The 5,473-nt window shown below is 35.6% G+C and overlaps 1 pseudogene; it reads left to right on the top strand.

The window, feature by feature from the left end:
• The first annotated feature begins 3,946 nt into the window (after window positions 1-3,946).
• LOC122119483 lies at window positions 3,947-5,163 on the top strand (annotated as a pseudogene).
• The last annotated feature ends 310 nt before the right edge of the window (window positions 5,164-5,473 follow it).

Raw genomic sequence — 5,473 nt, 5'->3', positions numbered from 1 at the left:
ATGTATTTCTCATGTATGATTGATTCTTAGAGTTCATGGCAATAAGCAATATTTTATATGGTCATATGCACATAAATATTGAGCCATTGTGATCCTCTCCAAAGAATAGTTTCCCTTGTTCTGGCCATGTGAATACTTAGAGTACTGTTAGTTCATCGTGTCCAAATGTAATTAGTTGTCTTTTACAATTATTGGATTAAAGTGTACATTTATGGAGATATTCTAGTTATTAGAAATGAGGAAAACCATGCAAGATATATTTAATTGTATCTGGTTTATTTCACTTAATATCATTTTTTCCCAGTCTTTCTAGTTCCTCAAGAATGGGGTAAAGCCATTCTTTTCAATGGAAGCACAGAATTGCATCAATACAACAGAATTGAGGATCCAGAAATGAAACCACTCCTATAGGCACAAAGTCTTTGATAAGGGACCCAGAAACACAGGATGGAAGATAGACAGCCTCTTCAAAATTTGTCCTGGTAGAATTGGCTGTACACAGAAAACGGAAGTTAGATCCTATATATATCCTTGCACTAGAAGCGATTCTAAATGGATCGAAGACCTTAATGTAAGACCAGATACATTGAGAATGTTACAGGAAGGGTTAGGGAAAAGACGAGGTCTCCTTGGCACACATCAGAACTTCCACAGATCACAAACCAAAACGAATCAATTTAAGTCTGGGTAAATGGGATTACATCAAACCAAATCCATCATTTATCAGACTCAAAGGCCCTGGAGAATAAAGAGATAATATAGCACAGATTTATTAGGGAGCAAAACTACAGATGAGAGCCTCATCCAATGGTAAATCCTTACTCCCTTTTCTAACTAGGTTATTTATAGTGGCTTGGCACTTGTGGGGATTAGAAAGAAAACAACTAAAGCTAAGACATAGACAGCATATGAAATGAGTTATACCTGGAGGAAAGTAGGGATTAAGGCAGGGTGTGGGGGGGTCTAGTTCAATGTTTTGGCTTGCTACCAGCTAAGTAAGGTATACCTGCACAAGGGAAGGTGGGGGGGGGGGGTTAAAGCAGAAGGGGTTATTAACAAAAGCTCTGGTCTGAAGCTTCAAAATTAGGATACCTGTCTATGTGAACCAAACAGCCTCTAAAATGAGGTTATTTATAAATTAACAAGCAAGATTTTAGATTTTTGCTGAGTGGGATGTTGCATAGTCACAGGCAATGTCTGCTAGGAAAGGTAATCTAATCTACTCTTTCACGAGTTACCCAGTAGCCAGGTTTCAACACAATGACTACAATGAGATTGTACAAATGAAACTATGATTTTCCCTCTCATAAATCAAAGTTCTGTCAAATGATTTCTGTCTTCCAGATGTTTACACAACATTTCTCATGATCTTTTCTACTATTTTGTCTGCATTATTGATGTTCATAGTACATTTTGATTGTTGTGTTGTGTATATATGCCATTTGTAGGGCTTAAACTCAATGATTAGTGGTCTACCTTGAATTTTTTGCTCATGGCTGATGACACTCTATTCCTTGAGCCACATCACCTTCTCCTTCTTGCTGGATAATTGGAGATAACTTTTCACATTTTTGTCTGTTTAGACTGAAATTGAACCAAAATAGTCAAGCTTTAGAGGCCCGAGTTTCTAGGACTTTGCACATGAACAGCTAACAACAAGCTTTGCTTTACTGTTATTTTAATTAAGTGGTAGAAGAAAGTGGATGTATATTTGGGTTAAGTGTGCAATTTTCAAATACGTTTGAATCAAGTTGATATAAAGTAACTGTTATCAATTTTAATTCTTAAATTAATGAATATTACACATTCCCAAAGAAATATAATTGAAAACAAAAGGCACAATTGTTTTCCTAAAACAAGTAATGGAACCATGAATTTCTTCGACTTTATAATGCATGTTTTATCTAATTTTAATTAGCAGACTTCCATGAATAAAATAAATATATTAATTGAATACTACAAGAAGCAAAGTGATTATAGTTAAGAATAGGTATTTCATCACCACCAACAGACAAGGTTTTGAGGAGTCTCACTAAAAAGAAATGTTGCATACAGAAATTAAGGGATATGAGATAGCTTGATCATTACACAACATATAAAAGTATGGGATTACAACTCAATACTTCATAAATGTGTAAAAAAAAATATGTAGCTGGTGCCAGTGGTTCCTTCTTGTAATCCTTGCTACTAAGGAGTCTGAGAGCTGAGAATCATGGTTCAAGCCAGCCTAGGCAGGAAAGTCCGTGAGACTCATAGCTCCAATGAGCCACCAGAAAACTGGCAGTGGATCAAGTGGTAGAGCACTAGCTTTGAGATGAAGAGCTGAGGGAGAGCCTCCAGGCCCAGATTTCAAGCCCCCATGAGTGATAAAAATTAAAGATAAACACACAAATAAACAAATATTTTGACGTAAATGTTAAAATAATATTCTAATTTTTTTAAATCCTTACTAGATATACTAGTTTATATAAATGTAAAGACGTGTTTTCTGGTTTTAGTTGTCATTGAATCAATTGGATAAATGACACTTTTCTCACATAATTCATATTTATATGTTTATATACTTATATGCCAAAAGTATAATTAATTGATAAGTAATAAGCAGTGCTGTTTTATGTATATCATACATGTGTACAAAGCCGGTGGCAACTTTTTCTTATTTTCAGAAACCATGATATGTAATGTCCCTGCAGTTGTATCAGGAAAAGACTGTAATTCCCTTAGTTTACTATACAAAATCTGCTGTAACAAATTTCTACAAGTTACGTGGCCTGTATAATCCATATTTATCATTTTAGAGTTCTAAAGGACAGAAATCTAAAAGATGTCTCACTAGATTTAAATTGAGCCACTGACATAGCTGAAATATTTTCAGGTGATTTTAGTGGAAAAGACTTTTACTTCCTGTTCTGCTTTCAAGAAACTTCAGAATCTGGATTGTTGTCTTTTCCTTTATCTTCTAATTTAGCCTTTTTACATCTTTCTGATTATTCTTACCTAATCATGTCCCTTTCCAACTAGAGCTGGAACTGTTAAATACCCATTTGAGTATGCTTCCCTATCTGATAATTATTCAAATTTGTGTTCCTTGGATAATGAAAGGTCATTTTTTACAAAGACACACACAAACACACACACACACACACACACACACACACACACACACACACACACACACACACATGTATATATACTGCACATCTACATTTGAAGGATTAGATATTTGGGGATGATAGATATGTTGGGAAGGCATTTTGCTGCCTACAATGTGTGTAGCATTCTTTCTATTATAACCTGTTATTCTTTCATTAAATTTGAACAACATATTTCTTCAATGAAATAAAACTAGAACAAAAAATAGTGCCTGAAAGCAATTAATCCTGATTTAAATGTTGTCATGTACTAAAAACACAAAAGCCCAGAGAGCAGCTCCTGAAGCTGTCCTGGCACTATCAATTGTTACACATTCTGCTTCAAATCTTCTCTTTTCAAGAGCATTTGGCTGCTATTATTTTGGAATTATGGTTAATATTTATTTGACTGCTATTTTTAAATAGCAAGATTGGGTGGTGCCACCCAATCCTGGTTCTCTTTTTCTAACTTTTTTGTGTCTTATCTATTTCTGAAAGAAACACAACTATTTGAATGACCTTAACTGCTTATTGAAGAATAAGTGTGGAGAGGAAAAGAAGAAAAAGGATGTCTCTGTGTGTATGTTATGTTAAAAATGTACCTATAAATCTAGAAGTCAAGCAGTACTAAGGTGGAATGAACCTTACTTATTAACTATTTCCTGATTACTGGATTCACTTGCAAAAGAATACTTTCCTCTGTGTGGAAGCACTTAGTGGCATATTTGATTATATATTCAAGGATTACAAAGCTTCTTGATTTCCTGTAGGAGGGCCATACCACTATATCAAATAAGCTTCACATTAAAGCCAAAATGGTGCTGTCCCAGGGACAATGAGATGAACTAAATCGAGCTATAGCAGATTATCTTCTTTCAAATGGCTATGAAGAGGCATATTCGGTTTTTTAAAAGGAAGCTGAATTAGATATGAATGAAGAATTAGATACAAAGAGTGTTGGCCTTTTGAGAAAAAAATGGACATCTGTTATTATATTACAAAAAAAGGTTATGGAATTAGAATCAAATCTAAATGAAGCAACAGAAGTATTTATGTCAAGTGGTCCTCTTGGTCAGAAACGAGATCCAAAAGAATGGATTCCCCATCCACCAGAGAAATATGCATTGAGTGGTCACTGGAGTCATTTTCCATGCTGTGTTCAGTGTCATGGTCTCTGCTTCAGAGGATGGTATAATTATGGTGTGGGATTGTGAGACTGGAGATTCTGAATGAACTCTTAAGGGACATACAGATTCTTTACAGGATATTTCCTTTGACCACAGTGACAAGCTTCTGGCTTCCTGTTCTGCAGATATGACCATTAAACTATGGGATTTTCAGGGATTTGAATGCATCAGAACCATGCATGGCCATGAACACAATGTCTCTTCAGTAGCCATCATGCCTAATGGAGATCATATAGTGTCTGCTTCACGGGATAAAACTATGAAAATGTGGGAAGTGCAAACTGGCTACTGTGTGAAGACATTTACAGGACACAGAGAATGGGTGGGTATGCTATGGCCAAATCAGGATGGCACTCTGATAGCTAGCTGTTTCAATGACCAGACTGGTCGTGTGTGGGTTGTAGCAACAAAGGAGTGCAAAGCAGAGCTCTGAGAACATGAGCATGTGGTGAAATGAATTTCCTAGACTCCAGAAAGTTCATATTCTTCCATCTCTGAAGCAACAGGATCTGAGACTAAAAAAAGTAGCAATCCTGGACCATTCTTGCTATCTGGATCCAGAGACAAAACTATTAAGATGTGGGATGTCAGTACTGGCATGTGCCTTATGACTCTTTGGGTCATGATAACTGGGTACGTGGAGTTCTGTTCCATTCTAGGGGAAATTTTATTTTGAGTTGTGCTGATGACAAGACCCTACGTGTATGGGATTACAAGAATAAGCGATGGATGAAAACTCTCATTGCGCATCAACACTTTGTTACCTCTTGGATTTCCACAAGACGGCCTTCTATGTGGTGACTGGCAGTGTTGATCAAACAGTAAAGGTGTGGTAGTGCCGTTGATTGAGTCTTATTTGGCCCCTCCTCCCTTTTCCCTCTGGATGCACTCTGAGGATACCATCGTCCCACATTGAGCTCTGTTTAAATAAATATTGTCCTTTCATGTAAAAAATGTACATATAACTAGTTATCTTAAAATAATCTATTTTTAATTATGCTTAGATTTTGACAAAATTTAGCCTCTCAACAAGCAATGTTAATGCAGTCTTATTTCATGCCTGCCATAAGCACTCAACAAATTAGTATTTCTTTAAAAATTATTTTTAAAAAATTTTAAAAATTACGATTTATTTAAAAAACTTTTTTTAAAAAT

Source organism: Dipodomys spectabilis, unplaced genomic scaffold (assembly GCF_019054845.1).
Source record: "Dipodomys spectabilis isolate Male_0828 unplaced genomic scaffold, ASM1905484v1 ptg000170l, whole genome shotgun sequence".
NCBI lineage: Eukaryota > Metazoa > Chordata > Mammalia > Rodentia > Heteromyidae > Dipodomys > Dipodomys spectabilis.
This window is presented reverse-complemented; position numbering and strand designations above follow the sequence as displayed.